The sequence below is a fragment of the Camelus bactrianus genome, chromosome 27 (genome assembly GCF_048773025.1).
Source record: "Camelus bactrianus isolate YW-2024 breed Bactrian camel chromosome 27, ASM4877302v1, whole genome shotgun sequence".
Taxonomy (NCBI): Eukaryota; Metazoa; Chordata; class Mammalia; order Artiodactyla; family Camelidae; genus Camelus; species Camelus bactrianus.
In genome coordinates this window covers 37231037-37249738 of record NC_133565.1, presented here as the reverse complement: position 1 = coordinate 37249738, position 18702 = coordinate 37231037, and the positions used below count along the sequence as shown (strand labels likewise).

Below are 18702 nucleotides of genomic sequence, written 5' to 3'. Positions count from 1 at the left end.
TGTATATATCATTTTGTACTCAAGGTAGAAAATGAAACCCTTATCTTCCCACCCCATTGGTTACACCTAGAACTAACGTTTTTATGTCTGATCATTACGATCACTGTTGCTCCTTCTGGGGGTTTGCTTAAGATGCTGGTACACAGACATATAGACTGTGTTCATGAGAGTGGTGAGGTTTAACAGGTTTTGCAAATTATAAACACCATAGGAAGCACCATGAATCCTTTTAGTTTTTTGGATTATGCTAGTATTCATTTGGCCAATAATTTTGTTATAATCATTTTATTTTGATTTAAAGAGAAGTATAGTTGGATACCTACCCCCTTACTGACACATGGACACGACTTCGAATCTTTACTGACCTGTAACAAGGAATGTTAAAGTCATTTTAGTAGCTTATTTTCACTTTAGCTATGGCTTTGTAAACCGTAGCTAGGACTTAACTTTATTTCACAATACTCTTTAGCATGCATCACACTGACTTTCTATTATTTGAGGTTCATGTTATGACAGTGATGCCTGGCATGATAATTTACCAACCCTAATTTGTTATGATAACCTAGTCAAACTTTCATTTGTGGCTTAATTTTTATTGCCATTTCCCATAGGGGCATGGGTCAGTGAGGCATTGAAAGATATATCTAGGGTGCTTGATACCTGCACACTTTACTCTTTTAAAATATTTAGAGAGCATTCTCACGGGAATGCAGAAACTTGCATGTGTAATTTTATTACAAGTTATTAGAAAGGCTGAAATGAATTCTATATATTTATGGAGTTAGTAAACTCGTCCAGGCATTTTCACTGCCTTGCTTTAATTATTAAATCTACATCGACACACTGAGTAGGATTTTCAACATATGAGATTTTTGTATTTAACTGATATCTTGGTATTTGTTATAGCAGTCCATATTGTGTTAAAATTAGTATTAAAATATATGATATTTCTTTTGGAGACTATTACAGTGTACTGTATTTTTAATTTGGTTCAAAGTAAATAGCAGATCTAGGGGTATGTCTATCGATATAAGCCTTATATATCTAAACAGTAGATGGATAGAGTTAAAAGGCTACTTTGCAGTTATAGTAACTGGGTGGGTGAAGAGCAGTATGTTTGTTAGATGAGTCAGTTGAATCTTACATAGTTACATCCTTTGCCTTGTTTGGTGGGGTTTGGCAAGGTGATAAGGACAGACAAAGTATGAGATTAAGCAGTAAGCAGAGGGGTAATAAAGCAAGCTATTTACTGATTTGCATGTGGACGTGGATGTGTAATTTCTGAATGTCCTGTGACCAATGTCCTGTGACTGACTCAATAACACATTATCATGGTCGATGACGTTGGTAAATACTATTCAATTTAATCCAAGCTACAGGTTACTTGACTGTGCTAAGGTCTCTGATGACCATAACTGAGTCACAGCTTTCCCCCAACAACTATCACTTGGTTCAGCAACTTCCCTCATATATATGCATATATGGCAAAAAATATAACACAGGTGTCCAAACAAAAAATGCTACACTACACTAATAGTCATAGCAGCATTATTTGAAATAGCTCAAAGGTAGAAACTATTCAAATGTCCATCAATGGATGAAAGGATATGCAAAGTACAGTGGATCCATAAACTGTCATATAATTCTGCCATTGAAAGAAATACAGTAAAATGGTGCAGCCACTGTGGAAAACAGTATGGCGGTTCCTCAAAAACTCAAACATAGAGTTAATGTATCATCTGTTGATTCAACTTCAGGGCATAAACCCAAAAGGTTTAAAAGCAGGGACTGAAAAACACATTTCTATAGCCATGTTCATACCAGCCCTACTCACACTGACCAAAAGACGTAAGGAACCCAAGTGTCCATGGATGGATGATTCCATACACAAATGTAGTATATACAGAATTAAGTAGGATTCAGCCTTTAAAATGAAGGTAATTCTGACACATGCTACAATACGGATGGACTTTGAAGTCATTCAAGGGAAACAAACCAAATCAAACTGAAAAGGACAAACATTCTGTGATTCTAAGATAAGGTATCCATATAAGTCTAATTCAATAACAAAATGTACGATGTACTTGCCAGGGGGTTAGGAGTTCATGACTAATGGATACAGTTTCACTTGGGGAAACTGAAAAAGTAATGGAGATGAGTGCTGAGAATATTGCTACAACAATGTAAACATAGTTAATATCCAAGAACTATATGACATAAATGTAATAAAACTATATACTTAAGGCAATTTAAATGGTACATGTCATATGGAATACATTTAATCACAATGAAAAACACGAAGTACTGATATTTGTTACAACAGGGATGAACAATGAAAACATCCTAAGAAAAAGAAGCCATACAGATCACAGTCATCCTGTGCCCTTTACTTCAGTCAAAGATGGGAAAATAAGGGAAAGTCTTGAGAACAGTTCTGGGAAAAAGAAAAAATCAAACATTGGATCGGATTCAGAAAACCCATTGCCATACAGTTGGAGAAGGTGCTGACAGTGGAACTGAGCCTGTGGACTGCATTATGAAGTGAAAACCATAATGAGTCCTCACTTGGATGTTATGTGGTGACACAGAGTGTCTCTATTCAAGATAAAAACACACTAGAGATTGTCATGAGAAGTGGCATGCATGCTACATCAATGATGAGTGAGAAACCTGAGCTTACAGATGAAGAGTACACTGTACTGCTACTGCACATTTTCTGTATGTTTAAAAATATTGGAAAGTAAATAATTTTTTAAAATCAACCATGTCAAAATCATAACAGGAAAGCAGAGAAAACATCAAACTTTACTATAGAGCCCAAGCCTTCTCCAGTTCCAGTTGATCCAAAATGGTTAAGCTAATCATCCTTGCAGGAACCTACATATTATTAAGAGACACTGTAAGATAATTTCATAAGCCACTGTGTCTTGGTTGTTGTGAATGACTTGGATGTGGAAAAAAAAAAAACAGTGGCAATTTTGAATTCTACATTTCCACATCAACATACCAAAAAAAAAAAAAAACCTGTTAAAAAGTAATAAATAACTTTAGTAAAGCTACATGATACAATATCAGTACACAAAAACCGATTGACTTTCTATACACTAATAAAGAAGTTTCAGAAAGAGAAATTAATAAAGCAATTCCATTTAACAATTGTACCAAAAAACAAAACAAAAAACCTAGGAATAAAATTTATCAAGCATGTGAAAGGCCTGAACATGGAAAGTTAGAAAACATTGATAAAGAAATTGAAGAGGATACACACAAAATAAAAGCTGTGCTCATGCACTAGAAGAACATTACTGTAACATTCACGAAGCCTAAGCAATGTACACATTAATTGCAAACTCTACCAAATTCAAATGGCACTTTTTTTCACAGAAACAGAAAACAAGAAATCCTACCATTTACATGGAACAAAAAAGAACCCGGAATATCCTAAACAACCTTGAGAAGGGAGAACACAGTTGGAGGCATCTCCTTCCCTGGTTTCACACGACATTAGGAAGCTACAGTCACCAGCAGAGATACAGTAAGATATTGGCACAGAAATAGGCACATGGACCAGAGGAACAGAATACAGAGCACAGGAAAAAACCCATCTTTATGTTGTCAGTTAATTCATGGCAAAAGAGCCAAAAACACAAAATGGGAAAAGGACAGTCCCCTCAATAAATGGTGCCAAGAACATTGGACACCATACCCCCCCCAAATGACACTAGACACAGTCAACACTAAACACAAAATCAAGTAAATCCAAAAATTTTCCACATCAAGCCCCTTCTCTGCTGGATCCTCTGAAGATGGACCTCCTTAGTTGTAATCACACACAGGAAGCCTCTCCCCACTTTCTCCTCACGTTTTATTCCCACAGCGATGCCTCCTGGTGATTATTTTAAACATTTTTTTATTGATTTATAATCATTTTACAATGTTGTGTCAAATTCCAGTGTAGAGCACAATTTTTCAGTTATACATGAACATATATATATTCATTGTCACATTTTTTTTCTCTGTGAGTTACCATAAGATCTTGTATATATTTCCCTGTGCTATACAGTATAATCTTGTTTATCGGTTCTCCTGGTGATTCTTGAAGACATCCAGCTCCTGTCTGGGTGGACTTGGTTGGTCGAGCGTTATCCTGAAGCTGAGACCATGGTGGCTCCTGAAGAGACCCAGCCTCCACCAGCCCCGCAAGAAGCCAAGTTCCCACAGGAGCCAAACCCACCAGTGAGACACGTGCACCTTGAGGGCCAGAAAGACAGTTTGGCAGTTTTTTCTAAAGCTATTCAAGGCTCACCTGAGAATTCAACATTGCACCTCTAGTATTTAGACAATTGCTTTGAAAAAGTGTTCAAATAAAAACTAGCATGCAATTATGCACAACAACTCTACTCATAATGGCAAAACTTTAAAATATGAGGATGTCCTTCCGTGCATGAATACATAAGCAAGCTGGGGCACACCCATGGAAAGAGGGCAAGTGAGGGCAAGTGACACCCTGAAATATATCTCTTTGGCATGAAGATTACAATGGATAGATTTCTTAAAAAATAAGACACATGAAACTCTATGATACCCAAGTCAAGACTGCCTTTTGTCTGGCAAATTTACATTTATAAGGGAAATCTCCACTTGAAAAGTAATTTCCCTTTCTGTACCAGGCATAGAAGGAAGATTAAACCTCAGGAAACTTGTCAATAGAGAAGGCTAAGATTTAAATCTATATAATGAACATAACCTTCCTTTCTTTTGGTATTAGAGAAAGATGGCATTTCAGGTGATGTCTTGGGCAATCTCAGGGAATTACTCAATTTCCTGGGCATCTCCCATGCTGAAAGTAGGCACACAAGTTCTTGAATTTGTTTGTACAATTATGTAAAAGTAGTTAATACCACAGAAATGTGTACTTGAAATGATTTCAATTAAAAGTGTCATATTATGTATTTTTAATCACAATGAAAATAATGTAGGAATGTAGTACTGATACTATTTACACCATTAATAAACACTGAAAAGCTCCCTAGTGAAAAGAGCCATAAATTTCTCCCATATCACATGGGCATCACGTGTGCTTCACATCCATCAAGGTTGTCAAAGTGAGAGTCTCAGTAACAAACCCAGAAACAGAGAACAGCAGCTGCACCAAGTGGTGGCAGCTGAAGGGGCCAGCAGGTCACACAGTGATGCGGATGCCACACAGCTTCTTCACTGGTGGGTTATATGATGGCTCCTCAGGAGACTATCCCTGTTTTGGGTAAAACACCCTACAGTATTTTGTATAAAGTGGCAACAGTGAGTAGTATTTACCATCGTAGAAATTACTGGAAAGTCCATTACTTTTCAAAACAACCATATCAATACCATGGCAGAGAAGCTGATAAGACAGACATCAAACCTTGCTATAGAAGACAAGACTTACCTAGACCAAGGTCAACCAAAGTTGTGATGCTCATTGCCCTTGTAGGAGTCCACTTGTTATTAAGAGGCACTGTGGGATGAGTACACCCGTAGCCAGCAAGTCTTGGATCCTGTGCACGACCTGGGATGCAGGAGAAACAGTGAGATTTTTAAATTACAATTTTCCACAACACTTAACAAACAGTTGTTAAAATAAATAAATTCAGTAAAGTTCAATATGAAATCAGTGTAGAAAAATCAGTTGCATTTCTATACACTAATAATAAACCATTAGAAGGAAAATTTAAGGGAACAATCACGTTTATAACTGTATCAAAAAGAATAAAATATCTAGGAATTTAACCAAGGATGTGAAAGACCTATGCTCAAAAAACTATAAACCATTGAAAAAGAAGTTAAAGAAGACAAAAATAAACAGAAAAAATATTCTGTGCTCCTGGATTGGAAGAATTACTATTATTAAATTATTGATTCTACCAAAAGATATCAACAAATTCACTGCAATATCAATATAATATTCAATGATATGTTTCATTGAAATAGAAATGATAATCTTATTATTAATATAGAACAACTAAGGACCCTGAAAAGCCAAAGAAGTTCTGAGAAAGAAGGACACAGCTGGAGGCTTCTCCCTCCCTAGCATCAAACTGTATCACGGAGCTGTAGTAACCACAACAGTGAGGAAATAGCACAAGCACAGACACATGGATGAGAGTAACTGCATAAAGAGCCCAGAAATAAATCCACATGGCTGTGGTCAGTTAATTCATGAAAATGGGACCAAGGACATACAAAGAGGGAAGGACATTCCACACAATAAACATTGCCCGGAAAATGGGACACCATGCACCAAAGAACATCACTGGTCACCATCTCGATTGCACACAAAACTAACTAAAACCCCACAGTTTTCCACATCAACCTCTTTCTGAGGTTCCTCTGAAGACAGAACTCCCCTGAGCAGTCAGCTGCACACAGAAAGCTTCTCCCCACTTTGTCTTTTTTCCCTCTTATTGTGCCTTTTCACAGCAATGCCCAAGAAAACTCAGCCCATGACAGCATGGACACAGCCCCACTGTCTAGAAGATGAAGCCCTGACAGTCCTGAAGAGACCAAGCCCCTGCTGGCTGTGCAAGGGGCTAAGTCCATGGGCAGAATTCACCTGTGCCCTGTGGGTCAGAGGTGGATCTGGTGCCCCATTGTGAACCATAAAAAAAAAGTTCAGGGGACGCTGAGTTCACAAAGCCCAGAGACCTCATCCTGAATGCAGTTCTGCTCTACGTAGTGCCTTTGGAAATCCAAACTGAAACACAGTCAAATAGCTCACTATGTTGTCTCAAAAACTGGTTCAGGAGCAATTCATTTAAAAAAACATATAGAATGAAGAGAACATAGACACAAACTACAACTGGTAGCAAAATTCACTCATGATTGCCCATAGACAAATTTAAATGGCAAAACTATAAGAGTCTTAAAAGGAAAAGGGAGAAAATCTGTAAGATCTTGGGCCTGGTGATGAGTTTTAACTCACAACAACAAATGCCCATGAACAAATCAACACAAAATTAATAATGTGGACTTTATAGAACTATAAACTTCTACTCTGTGAAAGGTCTTATTCATAAAGGCAAAAGAGAGACCACACACTAGGAGAAAGTATTTGCAAAATGCATATCTGATAAAGGATTTGTACTCAGATTATACCAATAAAATCTAAAACAAACAACTCCACTAAAATGGGCAAACAACTCCACTAAAATGGGTAAAGATAGAAACAAACATCAAGCTAAAGAAGGTATACAGATAGTAAATAATCATGCAAAAATATATTCAAGATCCTAGTGGAAAACAGGTATGGCCAACTTTGGAAGACAGTTTGGCAGTTTCTCCCAAAGCTAAGCATTCTCAACTTAGAGTCCCCCCAAAAGCCAGCTCTTGAATTTAGACATCTGCTTTGAAAAACTGTTCAAACAAAAACATCAAGTAATGCACAGGAGGTCTATTCATAATGGCTTAGAAACTCAAGTGATCAGTATGCCCATCTGTAGATGAACTCCTAAGTGAAGTAGGGCACATTCATGTCATGGGGAGCAGAATATGCCACCCCCCAAATAGGTCTGTAGCCTAGTGACTACTGCAATCTGAGTAATTTTTTTTAAAGACTCTCAGAAAACTGAGTAGAGGTTGTCATTTTGTGAGGGACATTTTCATTTTTTACAGAAATAAGTCAATTAAGTGATCAAGTAAGCGGTAGTGTCACAGGATGTAATACAGGATGTAACAAAGGATCTGTATTAGAAATGAATGAAAACACCCACTGCTGCTGGTGGAGCAGAATGTGCCAGCCTCAGTGACTGCAGGAATGAATGGAACGTGTAGACTAAAGGGAAAACATACTGCATGTAAACAGTGGGATCTGTAAGATCCATCCCACAGGGGCAGGAGCTAAGAACGCTGAAACCACTCATCTGGAGCAGAATGAGAAATGAATTGAATGGACTGAAGACAGTGGGAACCAGGATTCTACTGTCTGACTGGGAGTTACAGATAAGCGGGGAGGAGATGTACACTGTCCATAAGATAATGGATCAAGTTGGAGGCATCAGTATAAACCCGTCTTCTGCTTAATATGAATACAGGCATTTCCACATAGAAATCTTTATAATTAGGAGTGTATACTATTGGGAAGGGGGAAATTTCACTCTCTCTCCCTCTTGACTTCTTGTGGCTGGACAAATAATAAAACTAACACAAGACAGAGCAGCAGAAGAAAAAGACATTTTAATTCCTACACACACAAGTCTCATAGAAATGAGAAGTACGAGGTATACATCTAGAAGAAGTATACATCTAGAAAACTATAAATTTGTTAGGAATTGACAGCCCAAAGAAGTGTAGCTTTTGGGTACTCAATGAAGAATCTAAACAGAGTTTGGGCTTGGGGTTGTAAATTAAAAAAGTTACAAGTTATGTTTATATGCACCTCTGAACCTTTCACATGACAGGCTTATTTCCTGCTTTTAGGGAGATAGAGCGGGGGTCAGAGTGTCCCTCTTGCTTTGGCCATTTCTAAGTAACTTAAATTTAAAACACTATGTGGTTGAAGGCAGGTTGGGGTTGGGGGGTGGGTGGTGGTCCCTGAGCAACAACAATACACTAAGGTGGGAACACATGCACACATTTCCTTGCATTGTCAGCTGAGAACATTTTCCTCCCATATGTAAGTTCTTAATACCATTCTTTAATTAAAGGAATCAGGACTCTTTGAAGAAATGGCTTATACTAGGACTGAGACAGTCAATATATGAGCCAGGATCATCTTGAATCTTGTATCAGAAAGTAAGGAAGCACCATGGTGGAAAAACCCAAAATATGGAATGACCTCAAAAGAAAACAGGAGCCAATGAAAGAGTTCTTAGTAGCCAAAGCAGGAATAAACTGAGCAACCAAACCTGTAGTGCTGGATTATAACCAAAAGACTGAAATAACTATTCAGGCATCCACAATGGTGAAGTTAAATGATGACATAGGTTGTTGGGTTTTGTTGTTGTTGTTGTTGTTGTTGTTGTTGTTGTTGTTGTTTAATAGATGGGATTGAATGGAGAACTCCTATGCAGAAGAATTCCTAACAATCCATGACATCCATCAAGGAGGTGGAGCTAAAGCCCCCTCTCCTGAAGTGTAGGTTCCACATAGTGACCTTCTCCTGCTTAGGTCAGAAGCAAGAAAAGTCCAAGATCCCACTGCTGGGCGTGTATCCAGAGCAAAACTCTAATGTGAAAAGACACATCCATTTATTTATTTATTTATTTTTTTACCACAGTGGGCAACATTAAATTGGGGGGGGGGGGGTTGTGTTTTCAACAAGTGGTGCCAGGCAATTGTCTATCCAGTGAAATTTTTTCATTTCTAAGAGAAATGAAATTGGATCCCTGTTTCATACCACATGCAAAATTAACTCAAGATACATAAAAAGCTTAAATTTAAAGAGTGGTAAAGTGACAATCAGCCCTCATCTGCTGATTCCACATTTGCAGAATCAGTCTTCTTCAGATAAAAAAATAATAATAATAATTTGAGAAAGTTCCATAAAGAAAAATTTGAATTTGTGGCATGCCAGAAATTATTTAAATAACACTATATTTTCTTCATAATTATTTACATACAATTTACATTGTATTATTTGGTATAAGTGATCTAGAGATTATTTTAAGTATACAGGAAGCTGTGCTTAGATTATTTGCCAATACTACGCCACTTTATATAATGGGCTTGAGCATCAACAGATATTTAGTATCCACAGGGTGTCCTGGAACCAATACCTCACAGATAGGGAGGGAAGATGTATAAACTCTCAAAGAAACAATGGGGATAAGTCATCATGACCTTGAAGTTAGCAATTTTTTTAGATCTGATAACAAACGCAAGCAAGGAAAGAAAATAATAAATTGCCTTTCCTCAAAATTAAAGACATTTGTACATCAAAGATGTTATCCAGAAACTGAAAAGACAGCACACAAAATCAAAGAAAATATTTGCACATTATATACTTGAAAAAAATTTTATCAAGAATATATCAAGAACTTTCACAACTCATAAAAAGACAAAACAAGCCCAATTTTTAACATGGTAAAAGGACTTAAATACACCCTTCTCTATATGTAAACTAAAAAAAAAAAGTACAGTATATTGTATATATGTATTTACATGCAATATAATGTATATGTGCAGTCAAAGAGTAATAATCTACCTAATAAAAGTGAAAAACAAGAAAAACCAATAAATAAATAAAATTAAATATTTTTTAAATAGACCCTTCTCCAGACAAGACAAATTGTCAACAAGCAGATGAAAAAATGTTTAAAATCAGTCATGATGGAAATGTAAATGAATACCATAATGCCATGCAGCTTCAAGCACACTAGAAGCCCTACAATCCAGAAAACTAAAAACAAATATTGGCAAAAATGTACAGAAATTGAAACTTTTAAACATTACTTGAAAAATTGGAAAATCCTACAGCCCATGTTTCCAGTTGGTCATTTCCTCAAAAAGATAAAAATACAGTTACCTTATGGTTCAACAACTACACTCCTAGATATAGACCCCAAAACATTAAAAATAGGTGTTCAAACAAAAAAAGGCACACAAATATTCACAGCAGCACTATGCGCAATGGCCCCAAAGGTAGAACAATTGAAATGTCCATCAAAGGCTAAACAGATAAACAGACAGGGTACATCCATAAACTGGCATGTTATTCTGCCATATAAAGGACTAAAATGGTGCAGCCATGGTGGAGAACCATACAGGAGCTCCTCAAAAACTTACACGTGGGGTTGACATGTGATCCATCAATGCCACTTCAGGATATATGTTCAAAATATTTGAAAGCAGGAACTGGAATAGAAATGGGTACACCCATATCCATGGCAGCACTAATCACAACAGCAAAAGATGGAAACAACTCACCTGTCCATCAGTGGATGAATGGATAAAGTACATGTGGTGTATACACAATGGGATACTGCACAGCCTTAAAAACTAAGGAAATTATGACACATGCTGCAACGTGGATAAATCTTGAAGTCAATATGCTAAGTGAAATAAGCCAGACACAGAAGGACAAATATTACAGGATTCCCCTTGTTCAAGGCATCCAGAGAAGTCAGATGCAGAGACAGAAAGAGTGTCACTGCCAGGGGCTGAGGGGAGTCAGTGTTCACTGGACACAGGGCTTCCTTCACTTGGGGAAAATGAGTAAGTTCTGGAGATGGATGGTGAGGCATCTGTACAACAATGTGAATCTAGTTAATACCATAGAACTGCATAGTTAAATGGTTTAAACGGTAAGTGTTATGTTCTGTATTTTTAATGACAATGAAAAATGCAAATGAATCACTAATGATTCAAATTGGATTAAGATTGAAAACATTCTAAGTGAAAGGAGACACACAGAAGATGCCACCCGGATCGTACTCATCTTGTGTGCTTTAAATCCATTAAGATTTTGAAAAAGAGGGAAACTCTCAGTAAGTTTCAGGAAAAGAAAACTGTCACAGAATGGAAAAAAGGATTTCCATAAGTTGGGGCAAAGGGGAAGGCTGAAGTGGACCTGTGGATGGGATTACAAGGTGAACCATAAAATTTCTTCATTTGGGGTTTATGTGCTGGTTCCCTGGGGGAGTATCCCAGTGTTAGGTAAAACCCACAGGAGTATTTTATGTGAAGTGGCAAATGTGAGTACTGCGAAATGCTATTTAAAGTATTTTATAAAGAACATTATAAGAAAACTTTCTAAGAAACTTTATTAAAAACTAAATTACTTTTGAAAACAACCATGTCAATACCACACCAAAAAAGCAGAGAAGACATCAGATTTCCCTATAGAGGCCCACCCTTAACGCGACCCAGTTCACCCAAAGTGCTGATGCTCGTCGCCCTTGCAGGAATCCACATGTAACTTAGAAGCACTGTGGGAAGATTAGGAGCCGCTGTGTCTTAGGTGCTGTGGGGGACCTGGATGGTGTCCAAACAGGGTGAATTCTGATTTCTAGTTTTCCACATCAAACCATCAAAAACCTGTTAGAACTAATAAATCATTTCCGTAAAGCTACAAGGTACAAAATCAATACACAAAAATCAGTTGCCTTTCTATACATTAATAATGAAACACCAGAAAGAGACATTTTTTAAAATCCCATTTACAATTGCATCCAAAAAAATACCTATCAATAAATTGAATCAAGGATGTGAAAGACCTGCACACTAAAAATTATAAGACACTGAGGAAAGAAACTGAACAGACACAAATAAATGGAAGGATACCCTCTGCTCATGGACAGAAAGAATTAATGTTGTTAAAATGTCCGTTCTACCCAAAGCAGTGCTCAAACTCAAAGCAAGCCTCGTCAAATCACTATGCCCTACACCAGAAAATAACAGAACATCATGAATTGACTATACTTCAGTAAAATAAAATAAACTTCAGTGGTATTTTTCACAGAAACAGAACAAACATTCCTAACATTCATGTGGAAACACAAAGGACCCTGAACAGCCAGAGAGATTCTACAAAAGGGAAACAGGCTGGAGGCATCTCCTTCCCTGACTTCACACGGCATTACAAAAGCACAGTGACCTAAAAGGTGTGGAATTGGCACAACACAGGGACATGGACCAGAGAGAGTCTGCAAACAAACCTACGGGGATGTGGTCAGTTAACTCACAAGAAAGGAGCCAGGAACCTGCACCGGGGAAAGGACAGTCCCCTCGATGAATGGTGCCGGGAAAACTGGACACCACACACCAAAGAAGGACATGGCACACTGTCTGCACCACACTCAGAATCTGACTAAAACCCACAGCTTCCCACATCCAGCCCTTCCTCTCCCGGGGCCTCTGAGGAGGCCCTCTTCTCAGCCGTCAGCCCCTCACAGGAAGCTTCTCCTCACTTTCCCTCACTTTTCCTTCCTCCTCACCTTCCCTCAGTGCAGCACCTCCTGTTGGGTACTGAGGAGACTGGTCTCCAGTCAGCGTGGACATAACCCCCTGTTGTCCCAAAGCCCCGGCAGGTCCAGAGGAGTTGCAGCCCCAGGCAGCTGCGCAGGACGCCAGATCCTCAGGCAGAACGCAACCGAGTTCCCACCGCAGCTGGGGGAGGCGGGCTCCGGGCCCCTCCAGCCAATGGGAAAGCGCAGACCCAGCCGCCCTCACGGCCATTGGAGGCGCCGCCCTGACAGCGGCTCTGCTCAATCCTTTAAACTGGAAATTCAAACTGAAATAGAGCCAAATATCTGCAACCTCTCCAAATACTTCAGAAACAATTAACTGGAAGCCATACGGAATGAAGTGAACAGACCCAGACTTTAAACCTTACACCCTTGTTTGCTGAGCTTTCATGACAACCTGCCATAAATGACTTCCTCCCTCCCCAGGCCTCGCTTTTGTTTTTAGCTGAAGGTGATACTTAAGGTGATGCCTCTGGCCATTTTGGGGAGGGACTCAGTGTTCCTGGGTATCTCCCCTGTATACAGGAGGTATGCATGTTATTAAACTTGCTTCTTTTTCTCCCGGTAATCTGTCTTACTAGGGGGTGGGGGGCGGTATTAACCAAGAGCCTAGAAGGGGAGAGAGAGAACTGGTTTTCCTCCCACACACACGCAGTGGAATACTCCTCAGCAGTAGAAATTAAACTGTCAACCCATGGAAAGACAAGGGTAAATCTTACTTGTATATTACTAAGTAAAAGAATCCAGTCTGAGGAGGCTGCACTCAGTAGGACCCTATTTAGGACAATTATGGAAAAGGCAAAACTACATACATAAGCAGATCATGGGGTGGGGGTGGGGGGTTGAAGTATTCCATGTGAAACTTTAGGTTGGTGTCACTATGATTGTGTCTAAGCCCACACCTTTGCACAGCCCAAAGGTCAATCATAATCTATTCAAATTTAGCTGTTTAGGGTGTAGCAGCATCGCAGGGTGGAACACACAATGTGACAGAATCTAACTGTATTAGAAATGGGTGTAAAAACTCACAGTCGGTGGTGGGCAAGAGGTGCTGGCCTAAGTTAACTTTGGAAATGCACAGAATAATTCTGCAAAGGCAGAATGGACCACTGTTAAACTGTGGGCTTTGTATTATAAAGTTCTTCCCAGGGTGTAGTAGCTAACAATTCTGAAACCACCATGAATGGAACCTGGAAAAGAGAAATGAGTTGATAAAGGGCAGATGGTGGGAACCAGGCTCCTCGCTGTGGGAATGGGAAGTCACAGATAAGCAAGGGGAGAGCCTTGGCCCTCATACTCCTGGATCTGAGTTTCCTAGGTGGATGGTGTGGGGAGTGGACTGGCCAGGGGAAGGCACAGCTCTTTACCCTGGGAAAGTCCTGCAGATGTAGGAACCTCACACCCCTTTCTTTCCCCCATACCTGCTGGAAACACCCAGACCTTTGAAATCAGCCAATGCAGCTTTTCAGACATTCTCACCCTGAGGCAGATAAAGGAGCCTGAGGGCCTTGCACTGCTACCCAGTTGTCCCAGAATCCAGGCCCTGGAGGGTGGAGTCAGGATGGGATACCTGGATCTCTGGCCAGCACGTCAGAGCAAGGAAGAAGACCAGTCCTGACAGCAGGGGTCTCCTAAAGTCTGTAAGCCCAGTGCCCTGATGGGGTTCATTCCCTGTGGGGACATCGGTGGGACCTGCAGTGGTTCTGTTTTCCACCTGAGCCCCTTGGATGAAGCCAGGGCAGAACTGGACTTGGATCCCCTGGCAGTGTTTCAAACTCAGACGCAGTGGCTTTACAAAGGAACAGGAGAGTGAAGCTGAGCACCTGACAGCCACTCCTCTCTGGCCCTGAGCTGCTTCCATCAGGACCACAGTCCCCTGCATGGAGTCTGCTGTAACCCACCTGTCCGCACCTGGGCTCTCCCCTTCCTCCCAGGACCCCTCTCCCAGGCCAGATGCATCTGTCCAACCATTGTACCCCCCTCTCGCCTTGAGGCTGACAGGCCCCTCACAGGACTGTGATCCTGCCACTCCCCAAATCCCAGGAGGCAGCTCTGCCTTCTTTGGTTGCTGAGCCAAGACACCTGGGGCTTCCCAATCCCCCACTTTCCTTGTGCCCTGGTGACTTTCAGCTCTTCCTCCCAAAATCCCATGTGGTGGTTTGCAGAAATTGACAACCAACCTAAAATTCATGTGGAAAAGGCCAGGGGCTCAGAACAGATCAAGGAATCCTGACAAAGAAGAACAAAGTTGGAGGTATGGAAAGCCAGGCAGAACCCCATGGTTGGTATAAAGACACTTTCAGCTGAAGACACCTGAGATTCAACAGATGCAGGAGAAAGCTTTTCTTGGAGCTCCCCTTGTCTGAATAAAAGCAGAAACTTCTGAGGAATGACTACAGCTACCAATTACCTCATCAGAGTGTCTTCTACACTCAGGAGAGAGACCAAGTCCCCTCTGAACATATGCCCCGGAGTCTTTCACACTTTTATTGGTCCCTGTAATGCCTGGGCCTGTGTTGGGCAATAGGCAGCCAGAGCCAAATGTTAGATAATTTGTACAATAAAGGGGCAGATAGTTTATATGATAAAGTAGACTATTGTTGCTATTTAACATTCTCTTCCCAAATCTAAGGCGACTCAAAGGTAACTAAGGAAACAAGTGAATGCTTTGGGAATGGAAGCAGAGAGCAAAGTGAGATCTTTCTGTTGCTGTCTCTTCTTTTAAGCCAAAAATTTCCACTTTAAAGGTGAGGAAATTGAAGCCAGAGAGAAGAAAATCTGCATGTAAGGTCGAAATCAGTGCACTGAGATCTCTGACATAACCAGCATGAGACTAGCCCATTACCATAAGCAACTAGAAAGACGACCAAACATATGAAGCAAATGTTTTCAGAAACTGCACATCAGGTAGAGAGGACTGTGATCCTTGAGGGAAGAGATACGAAATGGCCCTACTGTGATGGTTTAAATAGGCCCACAAGTTCCTTGATCATTTCTTCAAGAGGGACAGCCTAATTCCTCTACCCTTGAGTGTGGGCTGAATTTAGAGTTTTGCATTTAACAAACAAAAAAATCACATGACATAGCCAGAAATAGAAAGAAAAATGCTACATGATATCACTTATATGTGGAATCTTAAAAAAAATAAATAAATAAACAAAAAGGACACAAATGAACTTAACGACAAAACAGAAACAGGCTCACAGACATAGAGAACAAACTTATGGTTACCGGGGATAAGCGGGGTGGGAAGGGATACATTGGGAGTTCAAAATTTGCACTTCTTGGGGAGTGATGGAAATGTTAGCTATCTTGATTGTGGTGGTGGTTTCATGGGTGTATACATCTATCAAAATTCATCAGATTGTACATTTGAAATATGTGTTGTTTACTGTACAGGAACCATACCACAGAAAGGGCATTAAAAACTATAAATAAAATAAAAATTTTAAAGCATGTGATGTTTGGAACTTTGGAGAACAGGTCTAAGGCACAGGATATTCCTCCTTGACGTCTCTCTCAGTTCACAGACTCTGAGGGATGCCTGGAGCCACACACTGTGAGCACATTCAAGCAAACACATGCAGGGAACCAGGAGGAACTGCCCTCCACCAGCAATAATGTACCAGACAAAGGAGTAACACTCACCTTAGAGGCAGATCCTCCAGCACCAGATGATAATGATGATGACCTGGCTGCAACCTCATGAGAGGTCGTGAGTCAGAACCACCCAGCTAACCCCCTCCTGGGGGGTTACTGAACCCACAGAAACTGTGGAACAACATAAATGTTTGCTAAGTTGATAAACTGCATGGTAATTTGTTAAGCAACGTTACATAATTCATACAAATTTTCGTACCTATAGCAGTGGGTTATTATAACAAAAACTGAAAATGTGGGAGTGGCTTTGATATCAGGCAGTGGGAGAAAGAGAAAAGGATTTCAGAAGTGTTAGTGAAAGCTTGACATGGTGTGAACATACTATTAATAGAAGTCCATATTTTGAAGAGGTTGTTGGTGAGGACTTAATGGATAGTATCAAAAAATCTGACTACAAACTACAGGAAAGGGGATCTTTGTTATGCAGTGTCAGAAATTTCAGTAGCACTGTTCCTACAGTAATGTGGAGAGTGCAAAATGAGCCCAAGCATTGGGTGAACTAGCTAAGATTTCCAGAAAGTACTGAGTGTCTCCTAGCTGCTTCTTCCTTGCTGCTTAAACTAAACAGCCAAAAGGATAGTGATAGCTAAAAGAAGGAATATTAAACAAAAAGGGGCCAGGACTTGATGGTTTGGGGAATTCCCTGTCTCTCCAGATAACATAAAATGCTAAAACTTAGAAACAGACTATAGGCACTTCTCTCCAAGAACCACTCTGTAGTGGAGACCTCCTGGGAACAAGATGAGTTCACAGGTTGACACCCCATTGCAGAACTCGGGGTCAGCACTGGCTAAGCCCTGGGTTGTTGTGGCTCCTTATTCACGTCAAAGCTGTCTATGAACAGCCCAAATTTTACCCTCTAATTTGTTCCTCTAATTATACAGAATCCTATGACGATGGTTGTGAGAATTATCCCACTCTATACAAATATGTTCAGGATTTTTTGAATCATCTTACAAACAATTTCATAGGTTTGGAAACTGAAACTGAAAGGTTTGCAGAGACAGTGAATAGCTGTGTTACAATAGATGACGTTTTGCAAGAACACAGGGAAGTCATGTATCAACAGGCCATGTCTATCTCAAATTCTCTTACATGGGAATTAGCAATTGGCAAATTCCAGAGAGAGGCAGTTTCCACCAATTGCTACTTCAAAGACATCAGAATTAATATGAAGTTCAGGAACAAGCTGCAAAAAGAATGAAGTGACTTGAAAACAATTCCATGCATTTGTACTCTTCCTGGAAGAATTTTATCTTAATCTGGAGATCAAGGGAAAAAACAGACCAGGTTATGAGAGCAGGTCTTCTTCAGGAGATGCTGGATGCCCTTTTTTCTAACCCTCCAGACAACTTAATTTGTGCAGTACTGTTACTGAAGTTGACAGGGTCAGTTTGAAAGATGCTGGAAGGAAACAGGAAAGACTGGTATGCAAGAAATTATTTGGAGAATTGAAAATGTCATCCTAGATGCAAATAGCCACAGAGATATAAATCAGATGCCCATGAAATTTGCAGAACTCTGGTCAAGTAACTGGGGTAGAATCCATGCAACCTCAACAGAGAAGCGGCACCTGAAAGTGAGACTATGCTATGCGTGAAGCGATGTTCTGCACATCTGATGGCGTTCCTTTCCCTGCAGTTCATCCAGATTATCAAGAGAAATATTGAGAATTACTTGAAAGGGATGAATTTTTTCCAGATGATGAAGAAAATGGAACAGATTTATCAGAGGCTGGTGATCCACACTTGGATGACACTGATGATGAGTTTGACTCAGAGATCGAAAAAACTTATGAAAAGTTTGGTTTGGCATCAGAGCATAAGCAAAAACAGTAAAGCTAAATTTCAGCGTATAGGTTTTATTAAGCTATTTAGCTTATGGTGATTTAACAGAACACAGGAAAGCAAGAAAATGTGTTAATCTTATACCAAGTTAAGGATGTTGAGTTATGCTGCTAATGCACAGAACCTTAATTTTGTTTAACAGTATCTCCCAAAATAACCTTTATTACCTCCTCCTGAAAAAAAAAAAGTATTCTAAACAAAGATAAAATGCAAGGCACGGTCAGGGAAACATATGTGAATGGAAAATCCTTTGT

General features: G+C 39.8%; 1 long non-coding RNA gene and 1 pseudogene across 1 annotated transcript; one reads left to right on the top strand and one right to left on the bottom strand.

Annotated features, from left to right (window-relative positions):
• Positions 1-3893: 3893 nt before the first annotated feature.
• Positions 3894-13088, bottom strand: LOC141575242 (uncharacterized). Its single transcript, XR_012502681.1, has 3 exons — positions 12912-13088; positions 5429-5548; positions 3894-4251 (listed from the first exon to the last, which is right to left on the bottom strand). It is a non-coding gene; the product is annotated as an uncharacterized LOC141575242 (long non-coding RNA).
• A 4254-nt stretch (positions 13089-17342) lies between these two features.
• Positions 17343-18439, top strand: LOC105074262 (polyadenylate-binding protein-interacting protein 1 pseudogene; annotated as a pseudogene).
• Positions 18440-18702: the final 263 nt, after the last annotated feature.